This window comes from Bos mutus, chromosome 26 (assembly GCF_027580195.1).
Source record: "Bos mutus isolate GX-2022 chromosome 26, NWIPB_WYAK_1.1, whole genome shotgun sequence".
Lineage (NCBI taxonomy): Eukaryota > Metazoa > Chordata > Mammalia > Artiodactyla > Bovidae > Bos > Bos mutus.
Genome location: NC_091642.1, coordinates 15,967,404 through 15,992,245, shown reverse-complemented (window position 1 = coordinate 15,992,245; position 24,842 = coordinate 15,967,404). Strand labels below are relative to the sequence as shown.

General features: G+C 37.2%; 1 protein-coding gene across 1 annotated transcript in view; it reads left to right on the top strand.

Annotated features, from left to right (window-relative positions):
- The window catches only part of ATRNL1 (attractin like 1), an 807,510-nt gene that overhangs the window by 496,524 nt on the left and 286,144 nt on the right, over nucleotides 1-24,842 (top strand). The gene's annotated exons all lie outside the window — the stretch shown is intronic.

Sequence of the window (24,842 nt, the reverse complement as noted above, 5' to 3'; positions counted from 1 at the left end):
GAAGGTCAGGTGGTCTGGTATTCCCATCTCTTTCAGAATTTTCCACACTTTGTTGTGATCTACACAGTCAAAGGCTTTAGCGTAGTCAATGAAGCAAAAGTAGATGTTTTTCTGGAACTCTCTTGCTTTTTTTGATGATCCAGTAGATGTTAGCAATTGGATCTGATTCCTCTGCCTTTTCTAAATCCAGCTTGAACATCTGGAATTTCACAGTTCACATACTGCTAAAGCCTGACTTGGAGAATTTTAAGCATTACTTTGCTAGCATGTGAGATGAGTGCAATTGTGCAGTAGTTTGAGCATTCTTTGGCATTGCCTTTCTTTCGTGTTGGAATGAAAACTGACCTTTTCCAGTCCTATGGCCACTGCTGAGTTTTCCAAATTTGCTAGCATATTGAGTGTAGCACTTGCACAGCATCATCTTTCAGGATTTGAGATAGCTCAACTGGAATTCCATCACCTCCACTATCTTCGTTCATAGTGATGCTCACTTGACTTTGCATTCCAGAATGTCTGCTCTAGGTGAGTGATAACAGCATCGTGGTTATCTGCATTCTGAAGATCTTTTTTTGTATAGTTCTGTGTATTCTTGCCACCTCTTCTTAATTTCTTCTTCTTCTGTTAGGTCCATACTACTTCTGTCATTTCTTGTGCCCATCTTGCATGAAATGTTCCCTTGGTATCTCTAATTTTCTTGAAGAGATCTCTAGTCTTTCCCATTCTGTTGTTTTCCTTTATTTCTTTGCATTGATTGCTGAGAAAGGCTTTCTTATCTCTTCTTGCTATTCTTTGAAACTCTGCATTCAGATGGGTATATCTTTCCTTTTCTCCTTTGCCTTTCACTTCTCTTCTTTTAACAGCTATTTGTAAGGCCTCAGACAACCATTTTGCCTATTTGCATTTCTTTTTCTTGGGGATGGTCTTGATCACTGCCTCCTGTACAATGTCATGAATCTCCGTGCATAGTTCTTCAGACACTCTGTCTATCAGATCTAATCTCTTGAATCTATTTGTCACTTCCACTGTAAAATTGTGAGGGATTTGATTTAGGTCATACCTGAATGGTCTAGTGGTTTTCCCTACTTTCTTCAGTTTCATTCTGAATTTGGCAATAAGGAGTTCATGGTCTGAGCCACAGTCAGCTCCTGGTCTTGTTTTTGCTGACTGTATAAAGTTTATGCATCTTTGGCTGCAAAGAATATAATCAGTCTGGTTTTGGTATTGACCATCAGGTGATGTCCATGTGTAGAGTCTTCTTTTGTGTTGTTCGAAGAGGGTGTTTGCTATGACCAGTGTGTTCTCTTGGCAAAGCTCTGTTAGCCTTTGCCCTGCTTCATTCTGTACTCTGAGGCCAAATTTGCCTGTTACTCCAGGTATCTCTTGACTTCCTACTTTTACATTCCAGTCCCGTATAATGAAAAGGACGTTTTTGTGGATGACATTTCTAAAAGGTCTTGTAAATCTTCAAAAACTGTTCAGTTCAGTTCAGTTCAGTGCAGTCTCTCAGTAGTATCTGACTGTTTGCCACCCTGTGGATGGCAGCACGCCAGGCCTCCCTGTCCATCACCAGCCCCCGGTATTTACTCAAACTCACGTCCACTGAGTCAGTGATGCCATCCAACCATCTCATCCTCTGTCGACCCCTTCTCCTCTCACCTTCAGTCTTTTATATCATCAGGGTTTTTTCTGATGAGTCAGTTCTTCACATCCGGTGGCCAAAGTATTGGAGTTTTAGCTTCAGCATCAGTCCTTCCAATGAATATTCAAGATTGATTTCCTCTAGGATGGACTGGTTGGATCTCCTTGCAGTCCAGGGGACTTGCAAGAGTCTTCTCCAACACCACACTTCAAAAGCATGAATTCTTCGATGCTCAGCTTCCTTTATAGTCCAACTCTCACATCCATACATGACTACTGGAAAAACCATAACTAGATGGAACTTTGTTGGCAAAGTCATGTCTCTGCTTTTTAATATGCTGTCTAGGTTGGTCATAGCTTTTCTTCCAACCAGTAAGCCTCTTTTAATTTCTTGGCTGCAGTCACCATCTGAAGTGATTTTGGAGCCCCCCAAAAAATAAAGTCAGCCACTGTTTTCACTGTTTCCCCATCTAGCTACCATGAAGTGATGGGACCAGATGCCATGATCTTAGTTTTCTGAATGTTGAGCTTTAAGCCAACTTTTTCACTCTCCTCTTTCACTTTCATCAAGAGGCTCTTTAGTTCTTTGCTTTCTGCCATAAGCGTGGTGTTATCTGCATATCTGAGGTCATTGATATTTCTCCCAGAAATCTTGATTCCAGCTTGTGCTTTCTCCAGCCCAGTGTTTCTCATGATGTACTGTGCATGTAAGTTAAATAAGCAGGGTGACAATATACAGCCTTGACATACTCCCTTTCCTATTTGGAATCAGTCTGTTGTTCCATGTCCAGTTCTAACTGTTGCTTCCTGACCTGCATATAAGTTTCTCAAGAGGCAGGTCAGGTGGTCTGGTATTCCCATCTCTTTCAGAATTTTCCACATTTTATTGTGATCCACACAGTCAAAGGCTTTGGCATAGTCAGTAAAGCAGAAATAGAGATTTTGGGGGTATTCTCTTTTTCGATGATCCATGATGATACAACAGATGTTGGCAATTTGATCTCTGGTTCCTCTGCCTTTTCTAAATCCAGCTTGAACATCTGGAAATTTATGATTTACCTGTTGTTGAAGCCTGGCTTGGAGAATTTTGAGCATTACTGTTCAGCTTCAGCTTTTTCAGCATTACGGGTCAGGGCATAGACTTGGATTACTGTGATATTGAATGGTTTGCCTTGGGAACGAACAGAGATCATTCTGTCATTTTTGAGAATGCTTCCAAGTACTGCATTTCGGACTCTTTTGTTCACTATGTGGGCTGCTCCATTTCTTCTAAGGGATTCTTGCCCACAGTAGTAAATGTAATGGTCATCTGAGTTAAATTCACCCATTCCAATCCATTTTAGTTCACTGATTTCTATAATGTCAATGTTCTGTGTCCTTTTTGACCACTTCCAATTTACCTTGATTCATGGACCTAACATTCCAGTTTCCTATGTAATATTGCTCTTTACAGCATCAGACTTTACTTCCATCATCAGTCACATCCACAACTGGGTATTGTTTTTGCTTTGGCTCCGTCTCTTCATTCTTTCTGGAGTTATTTCTCCACTGATCTCCAGTAGCATATTGGGCACCTACTGACCTGGGGAGTTGATCTTTCAGTGTCCTATCTTTTTGCCTTTTCATACTGTTCATGAGGTTCTCAAGGCAAGAATACTGAAGTGATTTGCCATTCCCTTCTCCAGTGGACCACGTTTTGTTAGACTTCTCCACCGTGACTCATCCATCTTGGGTGGCCCTACAAGGCATGGCTCGTAGTTTCATTGAGTTAGACAAGACTGGTCCATGTGATCAGATTGGTTAGGTTTCTGTGATTGTGGTTTTTATTCTGTCTGCCCTCTGATGGAGAAGGATAAGAGGCTTATGGAAGCTTTTTGATAGGAGAGACTGAGGGGGAAACTGGGTCTTGTTCTGATAGGTGGGGCCATGTTCAGTAAATCTTTAATCCAATTTTCTATTGATGGGTTGAGGTCAAACATATATGAAAACTATTTAAAATAAAGAGAGCAGTTAACACAATATTCAGGATATAGGTCTCTGGAAGGAGAGAGTCACAATGAGAAAGGAACAGAGGAGCTTAAAAGATACTGATAAGTCCTTTCCTTGAGCATCTGTGAGTAAGTGGACTGCTACAATAAAGTACCACAAATTAGGTGGTTTGAAATAAAAATTTATTTTCTCCTAGCTCTAGACTCTGTAAGTCCAAGATGAATACATTGACAAGACTGGTTCCTTCTAAACCATGAAGGAGAGTCTGTTCCACACACCTCTCCTAGCTTCTGGTGGATTGCTGTCAACCTTCGGCATTCCTTGGTTTGCAGATACATGACCCCGATCATTTTCACGTAGAATTCTCCTTATGTCTCTGTCTCTTCACGTTACATTCCTCCTTCTCTACACATTCATCTGAAAGCCTCCCTAGCCCACCAAGCAGTCACTCCCAGTATGTATAAAGTGACCATTCCTTTCTGTCCCTGCAGCTGGTGTGGGTTTCTCTTTTGTGGAATATTTCAATTGTGTCCTGTCTTTCTGTTCTCAGTGTTTAGTACAGTACGAGAATCTGATCTGCACTCAGTAAATGTTCGCTTAACTAAGCCCTGGATCTTAAATAACTGCATAAATTAGTTTACATTTATGTTTCTCTTATGTTTCTCTGACCTTGACCAGACTACCAATTTCCCTTTAAATTCTGAAAACTAAAAACTAAGGTCCTCTGTTTCTGTTTTTCAAGTGTAAGTACACATTACAGTGATTCAAATACTAATACAAATTTTTAGCATTACAGGTAGAAAAATGTTCTTCTTCATTTCCCAGGGTTTTAAATAGGATTGGTTAAAATCATAGAGGTATTGGTAAAAATAATACAGGGAAGGAATACGCTGTAGATTACTTGTCACACCGGATGTCTTTTCATTTTGTTGAACTTACTGAATTTTATCTCAAGCCTCATTTTACTCTAAGTCTGTGCTCCACCACAGACTAGCTCTCTCCTTTGCTTAATATTTAACATTCACAGTACATTGGTGAGTGACACATGAATATACTTTTAAGATGTTTGCTATGCTTTTAGGACGAGCCCCTAAATAGTTGAGTGAAATACATTCACTATTCTATTTCTCTAAATTACCTGCTCAGATCACAGGGATTATGACAGAAAAGAGTTTGTATGTGCTTTCCGGTTGGTTACTTTCTGAAGAATTTGATGACTTTTTCAGCCTTGAAAAAATTAGTTTAGGTGGCATATATTACTTACTGACAGACATGGCTGTCAGCCCACCAGGCTCCTCTGTCCGTGGGATTTCCCAGGCAAAAAGACTGGAGTGGGTTGCCGTTTCTTCCTCCAGGGGATTTTCCCAACCCAGGAATCGAACCCACATTTCCTGCATTGGCAGGCAAATTCTTGACCACTGAGTCACCTGGGAAGCAATACTTTTAAAAGAAAAGTACACTTAAAACCACATCTGCTTACCCTCTGACAGTCTAGAGGTCAGAAGCCTACAGTCAGTTTTACTGAGCTGTCATCAAGGTGTTAGGGCACAGATCAGATCAGATCAGTCGCTCAGTCGTGTCCGACTCTTTGCGACCCCATGAATCGCAGCACGCCAGGCCTCCCTGTCCATCACCAACTCCCGGAGTTCACTGAGACTCACGTCCATCGAGTCAGTGATGCCATCCAGCCATCTCATCCTCTGTCTTCCCATTCTCCTCCTGCCCCCAATCCCTCCCAGCATCAGAGTCAGAGTTAGGGCACATCCTGTCCAGAAATTCTAGAATCCATTTTCTTGCCTTTTCCAGTTTCCGAAGTTGCATTCCTTGCATTTACATGCATTCCTTGGCTCCTGGCCCCTTTCTCCATTTTCAAAGCCTGGAGTGTAGCAATCACATTGCCCTGGCCTTCATCTTTTGTAGTCAGGTCTTCCTCTGCCTCCCATTATAAAGACACCATGATTACATTTAGGATCCTTCTGACTAATCCAGGATAATCTCCCTATCTCAAAATCCTTAATTTAATCTCATATGCAAAATCTCTCTTGCCAAATAAAATACTGTTCACAGGCTCCATGGATTAGAACCTGAATGCTTTTCTGGTTGTGGTTGTTTGTTGTTGGGGGCCATTATTCAGCCCACCACAGCTGTTATCTGACCAAATCAGGCAATACACTTTTCATTACTGTGACTTTCATTTTATCCATGGATTTATTTAGTATCAATATTGCTTCACAATTTTAGACCCAATTCAAAATTCTGACATAAAAACATAATACATAAAGACATCTGATTTGTATCACACTGACCACCAGATGGCAAGCTTTGTCACTGTATTCTTAATCCTAATCTCAAACTAATTCCACAGTCTAAATATGCCAATTTAAAGTCAGTTAAAAGCCACTCAGTTTGGGATCAATTGAATTTTTATTATACTAGATCATTTCTGATGAGATTAACTACACACAATCAATTTTTTTTTTTTACATTGTCCTACAAGCCACCTTAATGCTTCTGAAACAGATTACTTAATCTAGTTCTAACATCAGTAAAAGATTCTTCAAGTAACATCTAATATCAATAAAAGATTCTTCCAGTATGGTATTCACTTATTTTTCCAAAAACTACTTGTATATTTCCTAAATTTTATTGACTATATATAAATAATTTGAGTTAAGATAAATAATTGACTATTGACTAATATTTATTTAATTGTAACTGACCATTATTTATCTTAATTGTAATTGTTTATGTACAGGATTTCTTATAAACTTTGTTTTATTAATACTTTTATCTCAGGCAAGTACTAATCCTTGCCACTTTTATTCTGTAATATCGCATAATTTATAAATAATATGCAAAATATGCCAACTGTTTATCATATGAAAAGTTATTACTTTATTTCTCTAGTGTTTTTGTTTTCCAGGTCATACAGTCTCATGATAGCGGTTCAGAAATCCAGAGGCATAGAAATCATGACAAATACTCCCCTTTCTATACAGAAACTTGTATATAAAAGTTGGGGAAAATATAAACTTAAGTGAATTAAAATTCATGTTCTAAAGATAAAACTTCCTTCCCTTTCCTCCCAGGCATAGGGATATAGATATAGTTTAGATATAGATACTATAAGTGAAAGTTGCTCAGTCGTGTCCAAGTCTGCAACCCCGTGGACTATACAGTCCATGGAATTCTCCAGGCCAGAATACTGGAGTGGGTAGCCATTGTCTTCTCCAGGGGATCTTGGAATTCCTAACCAGGAATTGAACCAGGGTCTCCTGCATTGCAGGTGGATTCTTTACCAGCTGAGCCACAAGAGAATCCCATAGATGATTTAAATATAGTTATATAATTGGAGAATGGCACCCCACTCCAGTATTCTTGCCTGGAAAATCCCGTGGACGGAGGAGCCTGGTGGGCTGCAGTCCATGGGGTAGCTAAGAGTCGGACACGACTGAGTGACTTCACTTTCACTTTTCACTTTCATGCATTGGAGAAGGAAATGGCAACCCGCTCCAGTCTTCTTTCCTGGAGAATCCCAGGAACAGGGCAGCCTGGTGGGCTGCCGTCTATGGGGTCGCACAGAGTTGGACACGACTGAAGCGACTTAGCAGCAGCAGCAGCAGCATATAATTGGAATAATTCTTTACAGTGATCTTTTTTATTTTGTGCTTCATGCAAAATATTGTATCAGTTATACAATGTGTGTGTATTCATTGCTCAGTCGTGTCCAACTCTAAGACTCCATGAACTGTAGCCTGCCAGGCTCCTCTGTCCGTGGGATTTCCCAGGCAAGAATGCTGGAGTGGGTTGCCATTTCCTTCTTCAGGAGAATCTTCCCAGCCCAAGGATCAAACCTTGGTCTCCTGCATTGCAAGCAGATTTTTTACCATCTGAGCCACCAGGGAAGCCCATTAATTGTACTGGTCCTCCCCTATTCCATCTCTTCACCCGTCAACCTTAAGTAAACATTATACCAGATCATGTTTTTTTAATATATATATATACACATACATACATATATGTATATAATTTTTTGTGATTTCTGGTTTTTTTATTATTACCCTTACTTTTCATGTAAAGTTCTATCCTTGGCATATTCCAATGTCATTAAAATTTTTTTGAAAACATAATTTTAATGGTCATAAATAATTAACCTTTTGGTTATCCAGTTTATTTGGCCAAATTGTCCTCACCTTTTCACTAGTATAAGCTATGTTTTGGCAGAAATTTATAACTCTTGCTTGTGTCTCTGATTGCTTCATTAATATGGAGTCATAAAGTGGAATTACTGAATCAAAGGATATATGCACTAATGATGTTCTTGATATCTATTAGCAAATAGCTTTCCAGAAAGGCCAAATCATTTGGATTCTCTTAATACAATTACTGAAGCTTTTCATTAATTTTTGCTAATTAAATTAAAATACTCTAATGTTTTCTTGTTACCAATTTATCTTATGAATCTCTTTCCTTTTAAATTATTGATATTATATACATAATAAAGTATATCTAAAAATCATCATTATCCAACCTACTGAACTAATATTGGAGGATATATAGATGGATATATAGAGGAGAGATATATATATATATATATATATATATATATAATATAGATGTCAAGAATTAGATGCTGGAACAGAGAATAAATACTCTTTACCTAATTAGCCTAGGGTTCTCTAGCTTCTTATTTTGGGACTAGACTGGTATATATGGGACTAGACTTTGGAGAAGGCAATGGCACCCCACTCCAGTACTCTTGCCTGGAAAATCCCATGGATGGAGGAGCCTGGTGGGCTGCAGTCCATGGGGTCGCTAAGAGTCAGACACGACTGAGCGACTTCACTTTCACTTTTCACTTTCATGCATTGGAGAAGGAAATGGCAACCCACTCCAGTGTTCTTGCCTGGAGAATCCCAGGGACGGGGGAGCCTGGTGGGCTGTCATCTCTGGGGTCGCACAGAGTCGGACATGACTGAAGCGACTTAGCAGCAGCAGACTTTAGCTAGTCCCATATATACTTTGTGCGTTACCGTTCCTTGAGAAACTCGGAGCCTGACCTCACAAAGGTATTGTGAAGATATAATCACTTTCAAAGTGTGGTATTCCTAAAGGACTCATTGTGTTAATGAAAAAGTATATCAGTAGATAATACTTAAAATGATATTTGAAAATTCATGAACTCTTGATCTCTTTTTAATGCTGTTTATTTGAAAGGGTTCAGAGATCTTTTCTTAAGAAGAGAGTACTATTTCCAACATTATGCCCTGTCTTCCTGCTCTTTTGTTTGCACTAACAAAAATCTAGCCAGATTTGATGCATTTTTCTCTGAAAGGTATGTTTTGCATCATTTCCAGTTAAATGTTTTAGGTCAGCAGAATATAGTGAATTATCATAAATGTTATTGTAAGTTCAAGCTGAAATGTTAGCAGCAGAATTGCTATAGGGTACGATTTAACTCATTTATTTACTTTGTGTATTTGCTAATGTCTGTGGTACATATTCCTTAGACTGATGAGCTTACCATAGCTTCTAACTTGAATTAAAATATTATTTTGGTCTCTTTCTCTTTTTTAATTTTGTGGTCAATGCAACATTTAAACTAGAGGATCATTTGCTTAGTCATTTCACTTTTCGTATCAAGTAAACAATAATTTGGGAAAATAAATTATAATTGTTTACTTAGGATTCTTAGAAAACATGCATGTGTTTTGTTGAAAACTGTGGCATTCTGTGGATTGAGTAATAATTTATGTGATAGTCTTTTATTACTGATGTAGAGAAGAGCTGTATGAAAAGTGGCAGAGGCAATTGAATTTTCATGCCTACTTTAATAGTATTTATAAAAACTCTTTCACTTTCCTATAGTCTATATAATTTCTTTGAAATTTTGTCTACTTGGCTTTCCAGTGGCTGATGGATATATGATGGTTTCTTAGTTAACAAATCTTTAAACATCTAGTACCGTGGCAGAGTTCCTTTCCTGTTTGTTGGCATGTCACGCATTCTGATACCATGCATGTCCAACTCCTATGTATTGCAGTGTTTGGTAATTAAAGCTTGTGTCGAAGGAATGGTTGATACAAGGTAGCTATGTTTTTCAAATCCCAGATCACAAACTAATTCCAATGTGTCTGGAAAGTAAAATCTTATTTCCTGTGGTTACTCTAACTAAAAAAGGAATTAAAAAGGCAGGATGAAAAAAGATTTGTGGGATTCAGAAATGAGATAGTTTGAAAGATTCTGAGAGAAAGAAGGCATGAAAGAAAGGAATAATATACAGGATTTTGTAGTATGTAGAAGAAGGATAAAGGACTCTATTCTCAAAAAAGCAGAATTGTGAGATAAAATAATTATTCTGACCCAAATTATTTAATGGTCATGATGTGGCTCATTTGAATTCTACACGTACTTTAAGTGTCTGTCTGACAGACTTCTTAAGGCCTTTAGCACCAGTCCAGCCTATGGAAATATGATCTTTTTCTGAGATCCTAGCATCTGTTTATGTCACTGACTTGACAACTCTTCACACATTTGCATTTCTGACTTGTTTTGCCACTAAAGTATTCTATTGTCAGTTAACATTTCATACCTTAAATCTCAATTTTGTAAGTAGAATATAAATTTGGAAGATAAGCACTCTGCCCTAATTCTTGTTAAACTCCACAGCCTTAGCCAAGCATCTTATATTATGGAAGATTCTCAATTTTCTAGTGATTGATTGAGTGTCCCTTGGACTGCAAGGAGATCCAACCAGTCCATCCTAAAGGAGATCAGTCCTGGTTGTTCATTGGAAGGACTGATGTTGAAGCTGAAACTCCAAAATTTTGGCCACCTGATGCAAAGAGTTGACTCATTTGAAAAACCCTGATGTTGGGAAAGATTGAAGGCAGGAGGAGAAGGGGACAACAGAGGATGAGATGGTTAGATGACATCACCGACTCAATGGACATGAGTTTGGGTAAACCCTGAGAGTTAATGATGGACAGGGAGGCCTGGCATGCTGCAGTCCATGGGGTTGCAAAGAATCGGACACAACTGAGTGACTGAACTGAACTGACTGATTGAGTGTAATATATACCACTGTTCACCAAATAAACTAACTCACCCTATATTAAAAGCTAAAATAGCATTGAAAGAGCGTGCAGACTTGGGTGAAATTTAGAAGCTTTGAAACATGTAGTTCATGAGTAAGTTATTTGTTTTGGTCATATGATAATCCTGAGATGAAGGACTGGGGCTTGTGAGTCAAGATAGTATCAATATAAAGGGTGTGATAAATGGAAAGGGGGTACATGAATCAGATTATTTACATTTTAGAGATGGTGGTTCTAATGAGTACTGAACTGGAATTAATTCCAAAGTGTATCCCTTGAGCTGAAAGTGTGTTCAGTCGTAATTGCAGGACTTATGATAAATTGTCTTTGCCCCAAGACAGATTACAAAACTGGCACTGAGTCAAGAGAGAGTAATTGTAGGGGAATAGAAACCCGTCTGGACATCTGCTAGAAGGCACATTCTGCTGAAAGCTGAAGATAGGGTCAATCCTTGACTTGCTTTGCTGACAACTTCACCTCTCAGAAGGTTGAGGGAATAGTGGAGGTCCAGGTTGGGGGAGTATAAGTCCTGAGAGAGAGGGGAAATTGATTATATCATTTTAGAGTATATAAAAGTGAGGAAAAGGAACATAGGCGCTAAGCATATATGTACACCAGATTTTAACAGGATAGATTACAAAATGTTTACAGAAAAGCTGTTTGATCACATGGCAGGAGATGCTAGAATAAAATTGACTATCCTAACAATTAATCATTCATTTGTTTATTCCTTGATTTAGTTAGTAAAAGCAATGATGTTAAGAAACTCTAAAGCAGCTGGTGAATTAAGACCAGACCTGAGCTTCTTACTTTTTTGTTAGGTTAACTTGACTAATACATCTATGATATGCTGCAGATACAGTGTATCAATGCGTCTTGACTTCAGCAAGGGATTTAACAATACCTGATATTCTCTTGAAATAAACAGAAAAGTGTAGTACTATAGTTATTATTGATGGTTTCTGAGGAGGGGGCAATAACTAGCACTCTCTTCTCCACTTATCTTCCAAATAAACATGAACTAAACAATTAAATGGTTGTTTCTAAACATAATGAACTCCAGAATTAGCATAGTTATCTGCTATAGATAATGCTAGAATAGAGCATAGTTTGCATGTAGGAATCATTCCAGATAAGTTGTGAGATGAATGATCAGAGTAGAATTGACAGGTTTTTCCTAAGAATAAGAGAGGCAGACCTGAGTTGAACAATCCCAATTCATCAATACAATAAGTCACTCCTCCTCCTATTGTCAATTATGGCATTGATTATACACCCTGAGGAAATAGATCAACAAGTTTTCCAGATAACTCTATTCTCAGCTTCAGGACGGAGGGCACCAAAGCCAATCACAGCTTCTCTGGATAGTCTCTTGGTAGCTGTGTGTGTGTGTGTGTGTGTGTGTGTGTGTGTGTGTGTTAGTTACTCATTCATGTCCGACTCTGTGACCCCATGGACTGTAGCCCACCGAGCTCCTCTGTCCATGGAATTCTCCAGGCAAGAATACTGGAATGGTTAGCCATTTCCTTCTCAAGGGGATCTTCCCAACCCAGGAATCCAACCTGGACCTCCTGCACTGCAAGCAGATTCTTTACCATCTGGGCTACCAGGGAAGCCCTGGTACCTGTAGCAGTCAGTTTTTATTTTATATTCAGAAAGCCCTGAAATGGATTAAAACAGTACATATATCAAATCAACTTTAATGACACTCTTTACCTAAAGCTGGGACTTTATCTGCAATCTATCCCCCATCTCCAGTTCAGTTCAGTTCAGTCGCTCAGCATGTCCAACTCTTTGTGACCCCGTGAACTGCAGTACACCAGGCCTTCCTGTCCATCACCAATTCCTGGAGTTTACCCAAACTCATGTCCATTGAGTCGGTGATGCCATCTAACCATCTCATGTAGTCCCCTTCTCCTCCTGCCCTGAATCTTTCCCAGCATCAGGGTCTTTTCAAATGAGTCAGTTCTTCACATCAGGTGGCCAAAGTATTGGAGTTCCAGCTTCAACAACAGTCCTTCCAATGAACACCCAGGGCTGATCTCCTTTAGGATGGACTGGTTGGATCTCCTTGCAGTCCAAGGGACTCTCAAGAGTCTTCTCCAACACCACAGTTCAAAAGCATCAATTCTTCGGCACTCAGCTTTCGTTATAGTCCAACTCTCACATCCATACATGACCACTGGATAAACCATAGCTTGACTAGACGGACCTTTGTTGGCAAAGTAATGTCTCTTCTTTTGAATATGCTATCTAGGTTGATCATAACTTTCTTTCCAAGGAGTACACGTCTTTTAATTTCATGGCTTCAGTCACCATCTGCAGTGATTTTGGAGCCCAGAAAAATAAAGTTAGCCACTGTTTCTCCATCTATTTGCCATGAAGTGATGGGACCGGATGCTATGATCTTAGTATCCTGAATGCTGAGCTTTAAGCCAACTTTTTCACTCTCCTCTTTCACTTTCATCAAGAGGCTCTTTAGTTCTTCTTCACTTTCTGCCATAAGGGTGGTGTCATCTGCATATCTACAGTCCATAGAGTGGCACAAAGTTGGACACGACTGAAGCAACTTATAACTCACCAACAAGGCAACTCACTGTCTTACTGTTCTCTTTGCCGTCAAATGCTATTGACCTGGTCAAGGGAATAGAATAGGGCTTGACAGCTGTTAGTCATGTTAGTTGGAAGTTGAAAGGATCAAAGAAAATTCTGCACTCAAGGAAAAATACGTTAAAACAACAGTAACAATAAAATATGAAAACTTAAATATAATATGAAGTTTTGAATTTAGCTTAAAAAATTTACTTATAGAAGTGTTAGGTACAGAACACTTGCTTTGATCAGAGTTCATGTGAAAAAGACCTGAAATCGTTGATTGGTTCCAACAATAGCATGTTTCTAAACATAACAAGAGGCTATTTTTAAAGAAATAGAAAAAAGGTATGTTAATTTAGAAGATTTAAGAGGGAAATTTCTACCATATTCCACAGTAATCAGATCACATCTAGAATATTGTGTTCACTTTACATTTTAAGAAGGTCATTGAAAAACCAAATGCTGAAAACCATATTATAGAAAGTTTTGTCTTCCTTAGGAGACTGAGTAAGCTCCTTGAGGATAAGACTGTGTTTCGTATTGCTTAAACATGAGAACCTGACCCTCTTCCTTGAACTTTGGTATATTCCATAAATGTCTGTTGCAAAATAATGAATGAAAAAATTGAATATTAGAATTATTTGAATATATTAGAAAAGTTTCAAACACATAACAAATTTAAAGCAGTTTTAGTTATATTAGAAGTATCCTATTTAATTTTAATGGTTCACAAATGTCCCCAAAATAATGAACTTTCTAACAATGTTATAAACCTTTGGGGGAAAATACCATCTTAATAAAAAGTGGTTCTTCTGCTGGATATATTCAAGGATACTAGACAACCATCTGTCAGAAAAGTAATAGTACTTTTGATCCCACTTTAAAGGGAAATTTGGACCAGGTAACATTTAGGATTCCTTCCAGCTCTGATAATGAGTTATTTCAATGAATCTGTTATGATCATTGATTGTCTGATTTTTGTGATTCTGATTTTTGTGGTTTAACACACCATTCCAAGTGCGTAGGAAAGCCAATTTATACCAGTCATGAGTCATCTATGCTGCATCAAACTGCCCTTTACATTTTAAAAATCCAAATGATTAAAATTAGCTTTTTAAAATAGTTCTATCATACCTACTTTCAGAAAAGATTGAAAACAAATAATACTGCATATTAATCTGTCACAGTGATTCGTCTGAGCATCATAAGTACCTTCCAATGGAGAATTAAATACATTATAGTAAGTAGATGTCTTATTTTACAACAAAATATTTTACAAAAGAACAATTTTTAGAGTTTCTCAATAATGAACTGAAAATGACTCCATTAGCTAATAGCAAAATAATCACATTTTTCTTAGAGGAAAAAATATTTTTAAAACATTGTTTAAGAGGAAAATGCCAGTGTTTGAATCATTTATATTTTCAGGAAGATTTTAAGTACCTCTTGAAAAACTTCAAAATTATTGTCACAAACTAAAATGTTCAATATGGACTCCTTATACACTAAATGTAAAAGCTAACCGGATTATGTAGCATTTAGAATTTCTTAACCTAGAAGCGAGCATGTTGTGGTTCAGAATTGAAACTTGAGCTTTGTATTGATTCCCAGAATCAGGGAGGAAAAAAAACATCTTTCTTTCGTAAATTAATTCTTAAGGGGGGAATAAAGCTACTGAAGGGTTGATCTGAGTTTTATTGTAACAAGAGCCTCTAGTCATAAATGACTGGCACACAAGCAAGAGTCGATGTGTCATTTCTATTGTAATCAGCTGCTTTTAGATTTCCAGGCGTCAAGGTTGACTAGATCATGCTGAGTGCCGCGTGGCTGTCAAAGTCATTCCTTTGCTCTTCTTGAGAGCAGCACCACTATTTTCTCCTCTTGCAACTTAGGCCTCTAACTTGGGGAAGTAATATATTTTACAGTGGGGCTATAGGGGTATTCTTTGTGGGTAAAAAAGTTTTTCCAAGTGCAGGTTTCAAAATTTGAAATTATTTGGCTTTTCATTGTTGCTCTTTGAGGAGTAATATGTATTAAACATCCATTCTAGTGATCTAGCTTTTAAATGACCTTTTCAGTACTCATCCTTTGTTCATTTTGATTTGCTCAGATAAATTACAACCACCTGGCCTTTTGTATTAAAGAAGGTTACATACAAAATTGACCTTTCGATTCTTACTGGGAGAGCTAGGTTCATTGTATTTGAGATTAACTGCTGTTGCTATTTTCTGGTTATGTCTTGAATAACTTTATTTGAGGAGGGTAAAGCCTATTTCTTTTGCCTGTTTGTTCCAAACTACTTCTAACACCAGAAGAATGGGCTGTCTGTGCAATACAAAAGGAAATTATGTTTAAAAAAAATAATCTGATTTTTTTGAATCCTATGATGCCTGATGATATGTATATGTTATTTCAATTTCTCTTAACCTTGATAAAACCAAAATTATCCTTTGACCATCTGCTCTTTGCCCCCTTGCTTAATAAAACTCAAACTTCTTTCTTTTTGTTGAACACTTCAAGCTCACACTTAAAGCCTGAGGAACTCTAGAACTTTGTATTTGCTCTTACCTCTGCCTGAAAAGTTCTTTTTGGCTTTATTTGTTCCTGTTCCACTCATGTAATATTGCACTTGTTCCTCTGCATTTTGTGGTCTCTAGTTAGGGTGAGCTCTATGGCTATGGAAATATTTTATGTCTGGCCTGAGACATTGAAAAGTCCATGCAGGATTCACTAGTCTCTTTTCTGCCTTTACACTTAAGGAATCCCTGGGTTGAAATGGTAAGAGTCTTAGGACTGGAGCATCCGTATTGCTAAGTTACCAGATGTGAAGTTACCTGGAGTTATAGAAAGTTTATGTGAGCCAGAAATACACTTTTTTTGTGTTAAACGGAGTTTTGAGAATGCACACCTACTCTGACTGAGTATTCAAGGTTTCAGGTCAAATGTGATTTCCGCAGAGACCTTCTGTAATCCTTCTGGTCTGAAGCACCTTCTCTCTCCACTGTCTTTCTCCCAACCCTTATGTATTTTCTGTAGCGGCTTTTTTCTTTAATATTTTCATTATTTGTTTATATATGTATATGTTGAACAAATAAGACTTTTATCTGCTGTAAACTATGCTTTTAAGTGTCCAGAGTAATCTTCAAAATTGTCAATAAGCATTTCATTTTTTGACTTTTTGTTTTAATTGTCAAAAAGTACAAACAGAACAAAATACTGCCTTACAAAACTCTGTTAAATTTTCTATTGCTCATTAGAAAAGATGGTCTTGTATCAAGTAGTACCTGAGTAATTGGCTCTTCTAGATGAATCCATTCTGCATTATTTCTTTCATCTGGACATGAGATCATCTTTGGCAAAGTCAAAATCAGTGATGCCATCTCTGTCAATGTAGAATTAAGAATCCATATTTTAATTTTACACTTGTCCAAAGTAACCTTCAAAAATGTTTGCAGTAGTTTTACATGTCTTCAGGTTTTAGCTCACTAAGAAACAGATAAGGTTCTGTTGCTTTCAAATCCAGGCTACTTGAATAATTCTTCCACATCACAAGGTTCCCCCATTTGTCACCTTCCATTCTCCCAGTAGATGATCTAGAGGGATCCCTGATATTTTTTTGCATGCTTACTTGCTCAGTTGTGTCCAACTCTTTGCAACCCCATGGACTGTAGCCCACCGGGTTCCTCTGTCCATGAGATTTCCCAGGCAGGAATACTGGAGTGGGTAGCCATTCCCTTCTGGGGGGATCTTCACAACCCAGGGATTGAATCAGAGTCTCCTGCATTGCAGGTGGATTCTTTACCCTCTGAGCCACCAGGGAAACCAGTGTTCTTTTAGTAGCATGGAAATGCTGGCTACATAGAAACAAAAGACTCACCTCATATATCTGTTCCTAGAAAAGTGTCTGGAACACAGAGCTCAGTAAAACCTATTCACCGAGTGAATGATCACAGCCAAATGTAGTCACCAAGTAAATCAAGAACTTCCTATCAAATTGTTCTAAGACTAGGCATTTATTTATTTATTTATTTAGGTGGAGAGAGGGAAGGGAAGGAATGAAAACTCTGCCTAGAATCTAAATCTAAATTCTTCAAGATTCACCCTTTGGAACACCAAATAAAGAAGAATTTCAGCATCTGCTTCTGTTCCTTAGGAAATTCCTTGACAACACAGTAACAGTTGACTGAGAATTGTTTTCCTTTTAAAAAATATTGATTTGTTTTATTTTTTGGATGTGTCAGGACTTAGTTGTGGTTCATGGGCTCCAGAGAGTACAGGCTCAATTGTTGTGGTGTATGCACTTAGTTGCCCGTGGCATGGGGGATCTTAGTTCCCCAATCAGGGATCGAATCTGCATCCCTTGCACTGGAAGGCAGATTCTTAACCACTGGACCACCACGGAAGTCCCTGAGAATTGTTTTCTTATCGCTACTGCGTGAAGAGATGGACCACGTGATGTAACAGCCATGCTTGTTTTCTCATCAGTGAATTATACAAGACATGTTGCCATGTGTAAGATAAAAGCAAGTATACACAAGTATATCATCTGCATAATCAAAATTTTGCATGGAATATCAACTGTTTACTGTTACTAAGTTACAGATGATTTTCTTCTGAAAAAGTGTTCACAAGATGGACTTCTCCATTAGTGTAGTCAACAGACACACAGTTGATGAAAACCAGCAATTGACAGAGCTGGAGCATGTATCAATATTGCATTTAGACTAGAGAGAAATGATGAACCTACTCATTCTTTGCTAATTTTCCTAAAAATATTAAGAGAATTGTTGGCAAATGCTAGCAGTTTCTGGAGTAGATGTGGGAATTTGGTAGGGATGGTGGGGCTAGTGAGTTTTACTTTCTTTGTTTGCTATACATCACAAACCAGCTTGATCTCTCTAAACAAAGGGTTTGACCAGGGTCTATCCAATGATATGAAGCTTAACTTATTTGATAAGCAACCTTGTAGGGTGCTGGAAATTACAGCTTTTGTATTAAGAAATGTTCCATCCTTTTAATATTAAACCTACTTTCCATGAGGACTTAGAGTGATTGACATGTACAGACAGTTGTCGGATGTTCTTTCCATTTTCTTGGCTTCAAACTTCAGTTGGGAAGAATTGTGCCATCTAAGAAGTATGGTTTTGGTTTCGATGATGTTTAATTAATAATGCATAACCATAAATATATGAGGATAAGGAAGATCTGTCATGCTCTCTTTCTTTTGTCATTTCCTAAATTAACCTAAACAAAGCCAGCTCAGACTTAAAATGCCCATACTCACAAAAGTTGAATGTCTTTTTCTGTAATTCCTGTCGGTAGAAAGCTTACTCTTTGTGACCCCATGGACTATAGCGTGCCAGGCTCCTCTGTCCATGGAATTCTCCAGGGAAGAATACTGGAGTGGGTAGCCAGCTCTTCCCTTCTCCAGGGGATCTCCCCACCCAGGGACTGAACCTAGGTCTCCTGCATTGCAGGTGGATTCTTTACCATCTGAACGACCAGGGAAGCCCTTTAAGACCTTATTGCATGCAAATGATGGTGATGCTATCAGCCTCATAGTTTGTGCCTCTCTCTTCTTGATAATATTGAAAACTTTTAGAGTTCCATGAGATATATTTCACATGGAAGTTATGATATCATAAAATGGGTATGAATAAATGATACCTTTAGAGTCAAGATAATTCACTACAGAGTATAGGTCACATTGCACATACAACTGTGTAAACCCCAAAGCTTGGAAACACTGAGCTAAACAAAGGGAAGAAATAAAAGGAAACTTTAGAAACACATGTTTGAACTTCAAACCCATTCTGCACTTAAGAAGTTCTTATTTAGCAAATAGGGATGTGTAGGGAATTTTAAAGCTGTCTTGCTTGCTTTTATAATTTACTCCATTCTGTTTTAAGCGTGAATATATATTGATAGATTTGTTTATTAAAAGAATTTAAGAAAACAGTGGAGTTACATTTTGATTCTAAAAGAGGGCCAATTAGTTTCTAAAGACAGTAGTAAGTTAAATTATTGAATCTACTGAAATTGGAAAAAAAATTAATAAAAGTGTCATCTTTTAGTGCTAGATTCGTAGATTCATAGATTTTTCTAGTGCTCATCTATTTACCCGTTATAGGTCTATATAGTCTGTAGGTTAAAAAATCTCTGGACCAGAGGATCTATAGGTCCCTTTTAAGTCTAAACTCTGTGATGACTGTCTTTTATTCATATCAGTGATATGTTCAATGTTATTCAGATGACAACAAAGACATTCATTTGCAGGCATTAATCTTTATCTTGACATTTTATTTTGTTTTAAGGGCTTCCCTGTTAACTCAGACAGTAAAGAATCTGCCTGCCATGCAGAAGACCCAGGTTCAAACCCTGGGTCAGGAAGATCCCCTGGAGAAGGGAATGGCAACCCACTCCAGTATTCTTGCCTGGAGAATCCATGGACAGACCATGGAGTTGCAAAGAGTCAGACACAACTGAGCAACTAACACTTTGAAATTTTATATAAGAGTTTTAGTTTTGAGTTTCAGTTACTTTGAATTATATATATAATTTTAGGAATATTCACACATACACTTTCACACATACATTGACATGAGTATGTTTTATACTGATATAATCTCTTGGCATTTTAGAGAAAATATTGAACTTTGTATTTTGGAAAATTTAGAAAAATTTCCATTTCTACTCTCTTCTTCTCTCTGGTAGTAGGCTTGATGACAGTAAAGGTCGGTTTTGTTTCTGACATATTACTGCTTAAACAACAAACCTGCATACCTGAACAATCTACCTTGAATGTCTGCTGTGACCATTTGACAGTTAAGGACATTTTACTTTAAAATAATGAAGAAAAACTGAGTAAACTTGTAGCTTGCAGATTTAGTTATAAAAATGATAGAATTATCATGCTTTCCTAATTCATTGATGCACTATCCTTCCACTAAAAAAAATGATCTTTTGCTTATTATACTTTGTGTTGTGTCTGTGTTAATAATAGAAATACTTTTTCATGAAATGTTGCTTTACATATAATTCAAGCTCCTTGTTCATTTTAGTATGTAAGCTCAAAAATAATGACTAAAGAATTTTGATTGATCCTTTTATACCTTTCTAAATCTAAATAATTTCTATTAAAATATGAATGCATTGTGATGACTTTATGGCAGTTTTCCTTATAATATTTATAGCATGGTAATAAAGTGAATGAAGACAGATAAGAAGCCTAGTGGTGATTTGTTGGATCCACAGAATTGACCCATTTTAAAAAAATGAATATCCCCTTACTTTTGAGCATAAGGCATGCATTGTAGAATATCAGAACAGTGTGATTGTGTTAGTTGCTCAGTCGTGTCTGACTCTTTACAATTCCATGGACTGTAGCCCACCAAGCTCCTCTGTCCGTAGAATTTTCCAGGCAAGGATACTGGAGTGGATTGCAATTCCCTTCTCCAAGGGATCTTCCCAACCAGGAATCAGACCCAGGTCTTCCTGCATTGCAGGCAGATTCTTGACTGACTGAGCCACCGGAAAGCAGAATATCAGAGGACATATACTTTTAAAAGCTTCTTCATAATTCAGTTCAGTCATTCAGTCATGTCTGACTCTTTGTGACCCCATGAACCGCAGCACACCAAGCCTCCCCTGTCCATCACCAACTCCCAGAGTCTACCCAAACTCATGTCCATTGAGTCGGTGATGCCATCCAACCATCTCATCCTCTATCGTTCCCTTCTCCTCCTACCCTCAATCTTTGCCAGCATCAGGGTCTTTTCCAATGATTAAAATCAGTTTAATAAAAACTTGCCTTCAGTCACATTCAGGTGATACAGATTTTTATACTTTAAGTCACTCATTCATTGTCTAGTCATCAAATACTATTGACTACAAACTAAGTGCTGAGCAAAATAAAAAACAGAAATAAATTTTTGCCTTAAAGATTTCAGGAAAGCATGAAGGTTTGAGGAGATAGTGCCACACTAATATCATAAATAACTTGTAGATAAGATGATAACTTCACGCCTGGGATGGAGTGGAAGGGTATTTGGAGGTATGGGGGGAGGCTAGATGGAATCTGAACATAGGAGGCAGGCGACAGGAAGACAACTGGAAGCGAGTTGGTTACTGATTTGATTTTTTTTTAGTGTGTGTGTTTTTAAAGATTATTATCCTAAATCCATTAGAGTTTTAGCTTTAGGGGTGATTGGAAAAGTCATTAATATGAACTTTGGGGACTAATATGATATTTGTAGTAGTATTAGCGTGTGGAAGCATTTCATATATACATTTGATAGAATCAATGACTGTTCTCAGTTTCCATCTGTAAGCATGGATTTTCATATTGTTTTTAATTTCATGGTTTGTTTTGTAAGAGACTTTGAATAATAAAACAACAATCATACATAACGAACATGATAGTAAGAACATCCATAATTTTAAAATGTCCTTCACCACAGTGGTTACAGCAACGTGATTATAATCTATTGCATTATGATCAGTTTGTTCTTTTGGCCTTTTCTTTCTGCTGAATAATTGGCAACTGCAGATTAGTTATAAAATAGATCATCTGTTATATGGTTTCTTATCTATATGCAAAATGTCAAACTTCATTTTATATAAAAATCACAACCAACAAATAATTTTTGAAAGTTCTTACGGAAGTACTCTATATTTCCTCACAATTTTTAGGTTGAGTTTTTATCATTTAGTCACAAATGGCAGGAAGCGGTTCCAAATTAAATTCATTTTTACCACAATCATGACATTTTCCAACTGTCTCGTAAATTTGCAACATTTGTTAAAAGGGAGACTAATAGAGCAAAATGTGTCTCTAGTGCCCAAGAAAATGGGCTTGTGGTAATTAGAGTGCCATCTTTAAAGACAAAGTTACGGCTTGAAATTTTAACATAATAATTGTACCAATGAACTGTTACTGAGTTCTCACAATGTGCCAGATTCTGTGTAGAGCAGTGCAAATGCTTTTAGTATTAGCAAAACTTCTAATAGCATTCCTCTTCCCGTTTAATAGAGAATAAGCCTTAGAAAGGTCTATGTAATTTGATGATGGTGCAGTAGGTAATGGGTGGAGAAACTGGGAATCAAAACAAGTTCTCTAAGGGCTAGTTGTAGGTGTAGACACTATTGATAGCCCAATTTTGCTATGAGAAAATATGAGGCTTATAGAGGTCTAAATAATTCAGAGAGGTATAAATAGTACCTTAAACGGCTACCAAGTGGAAAACCAGGTATTCAAACACAGATTTTTTTAACTCTAAAGTCTAACTAAATTGCCTGTCAGTATCATCATTAAATTTCCAGGAAATTTGAGTTGTAAGCATAAAATGTGAATTGTTTATGTCTCTTTTGTTCTGACACAGAAGGGGCAAAATTTAAGAAGTAATGCACATAGATGTTAACTGGCAAAAGAAAGGACGATTGTTAAGGACTCAGCCGAGAGCCAGGAATTTAGTAGCATGACAAATCTCACTTTGTTCCATGTTATTATTTTAGGGTCATCCTATCAAAGCAAGAGTGTTTTAGGATAAAACTTTTTACTCCCTCTAAGTTTCCCGGGTCAGAACGATTTCATTAGGTTCCCCAAAGTCAGAAACTTGGTACACTGGCCAAAGTCCTCGAACTAGTCCTCTGTTACGTGACCCCGAGTGAATTAATTTGGCGAATTCCCTGTTTGTAACCTCTGCTGTACACTGTCTTGTGCTCTCATTATTTTTATTTCACCGTATCTTGTTTTACGAACTTCAGTGTTACGGTCCTGGGCAAGAACAGTGTCTTTCCTCTTTGCGAAGAGTACTGTAGTAACATTCAGTTCTTAAAAACTGATGAAAACTCAATGCTCAGAAGACAAACTGGAATCTTTTAAAGTGCCTTTTTGTCCTATTGGTAAACTTTGTAAAATGAATAAAACTATCAATCACTGATTTTTCTTTATTATGAGTGTAGCAGGTGGTCAAAATAATACATTTTTTTTCAGAGAAATCTAGTCTTTGTTAAAGATAGTGAATTTAGAATAATCATAGATTTACATTACAATCTGTGGGACTGAGTTCTCATTAATTATATTTTGTAGAGCTTTTACTTTTAGGTGTAGCAAAAAGGCAAGGTGAAGAAACAAATTGTTTTTTTTTAAAGAATCAATTATAGGAGATGCCATTTATAAGCTAAGGGAAACTAGTAAAAATGAAGAAACTTTAATACAAATGTTAGAAAATTGCCTTAATCCAAACTAGAATTTATAGTTTTCTCAAGGGAATTATTATATTAACTGTAACAGAGGCAGTTTGTGTATTCCTGTGTGTGTATCTGTGTGTGCATTTATGTTTTATCAGATAAAAAGAACATGGTGTCTTCTACACTTAGCATCCACTGGTATTTGGAGTAACATTATGTTTGCATTTTGCATAGACACAGTATTCAGATCAATTGGCCACTCCTATCGAAAGAGACACAAATAAGATTCTCTTGGCCAGCAGCTGTATTTTTAATAGTGCAAGTCTGAGTTTATACTAAAGTGAATAATTTGGGTGATTTAGATCACATTTGCTTTTTACTCTGAATATGTTTTTAATATGTCTTCATTATGTATCTTCTTCTAAAAATACATACAATTTAAGACCTTGAACTCTAGCTAGGTAATAGTTGCATTATTTCTGTCCCATATTCGCAAGCGGATGTTCTCTCTTCAATAAGAAAAGCAAGCCCTTAGATTATGTTTGAGATGCTCATTACATGAACACTGTCACTGCGGTGTCACAAGTGTTAAAATAAAAATGTTAAAAATAAAGAGCCATCAGGTGTTGGCTTTTGTTCCTTCACCATGAGAAAGGGAACTTTATGAATGATGCATCACAGTGCTCCGTACATTTACATTCAAAGACCAGTTGTTAATGTTTTAAGTTACTGCCAGTGAATCTTTAGAAATCACTGTGAATAATGAAGCCATTCATTGTGTTCAAGGATTTTGTCTTCAGCGATAGGATTTTCTTCTCATTTGAAAGAGTGTTTAATTGCATTGCTCATCTACTTTTAATATTTAATAATAATTTTATTAGCTGTGTCGAATGAGGAGGGCAAGATTCGCAATATCTAGTACTGGTCATCAATTTTTTCTTATCATGACTTAATGAATATTATAATTACAAGGGGAGGCAGAAATATAAATTAGCTGGGTACTTGGTTGGGACTTGCTGGTTTATTGGTTTTTGTTTGGGCAAAGCCGAGAAGAGACGCAAAGAGAAGAAACAAATATCTGAAGAGTGTTTTAGAAGCCCTGGCACACGTTTTTGCAACCTACTAATCATTTAAATAATAAACACCATGGCTTTGAATAAAGTTAAAAACACTGACAATAAAAATCCCTGCTGGTGCTATAGCAATTGACAAGGGGGATCTTGATGACTTACAAGACTGGGGTCTTGGCAGGTGTATGTTCCTTTAATCTCTATTAATGCATTTTGACAACTTTTCATTCTCTTTTCTCAATCATTTGTACTGCTGTTTGCT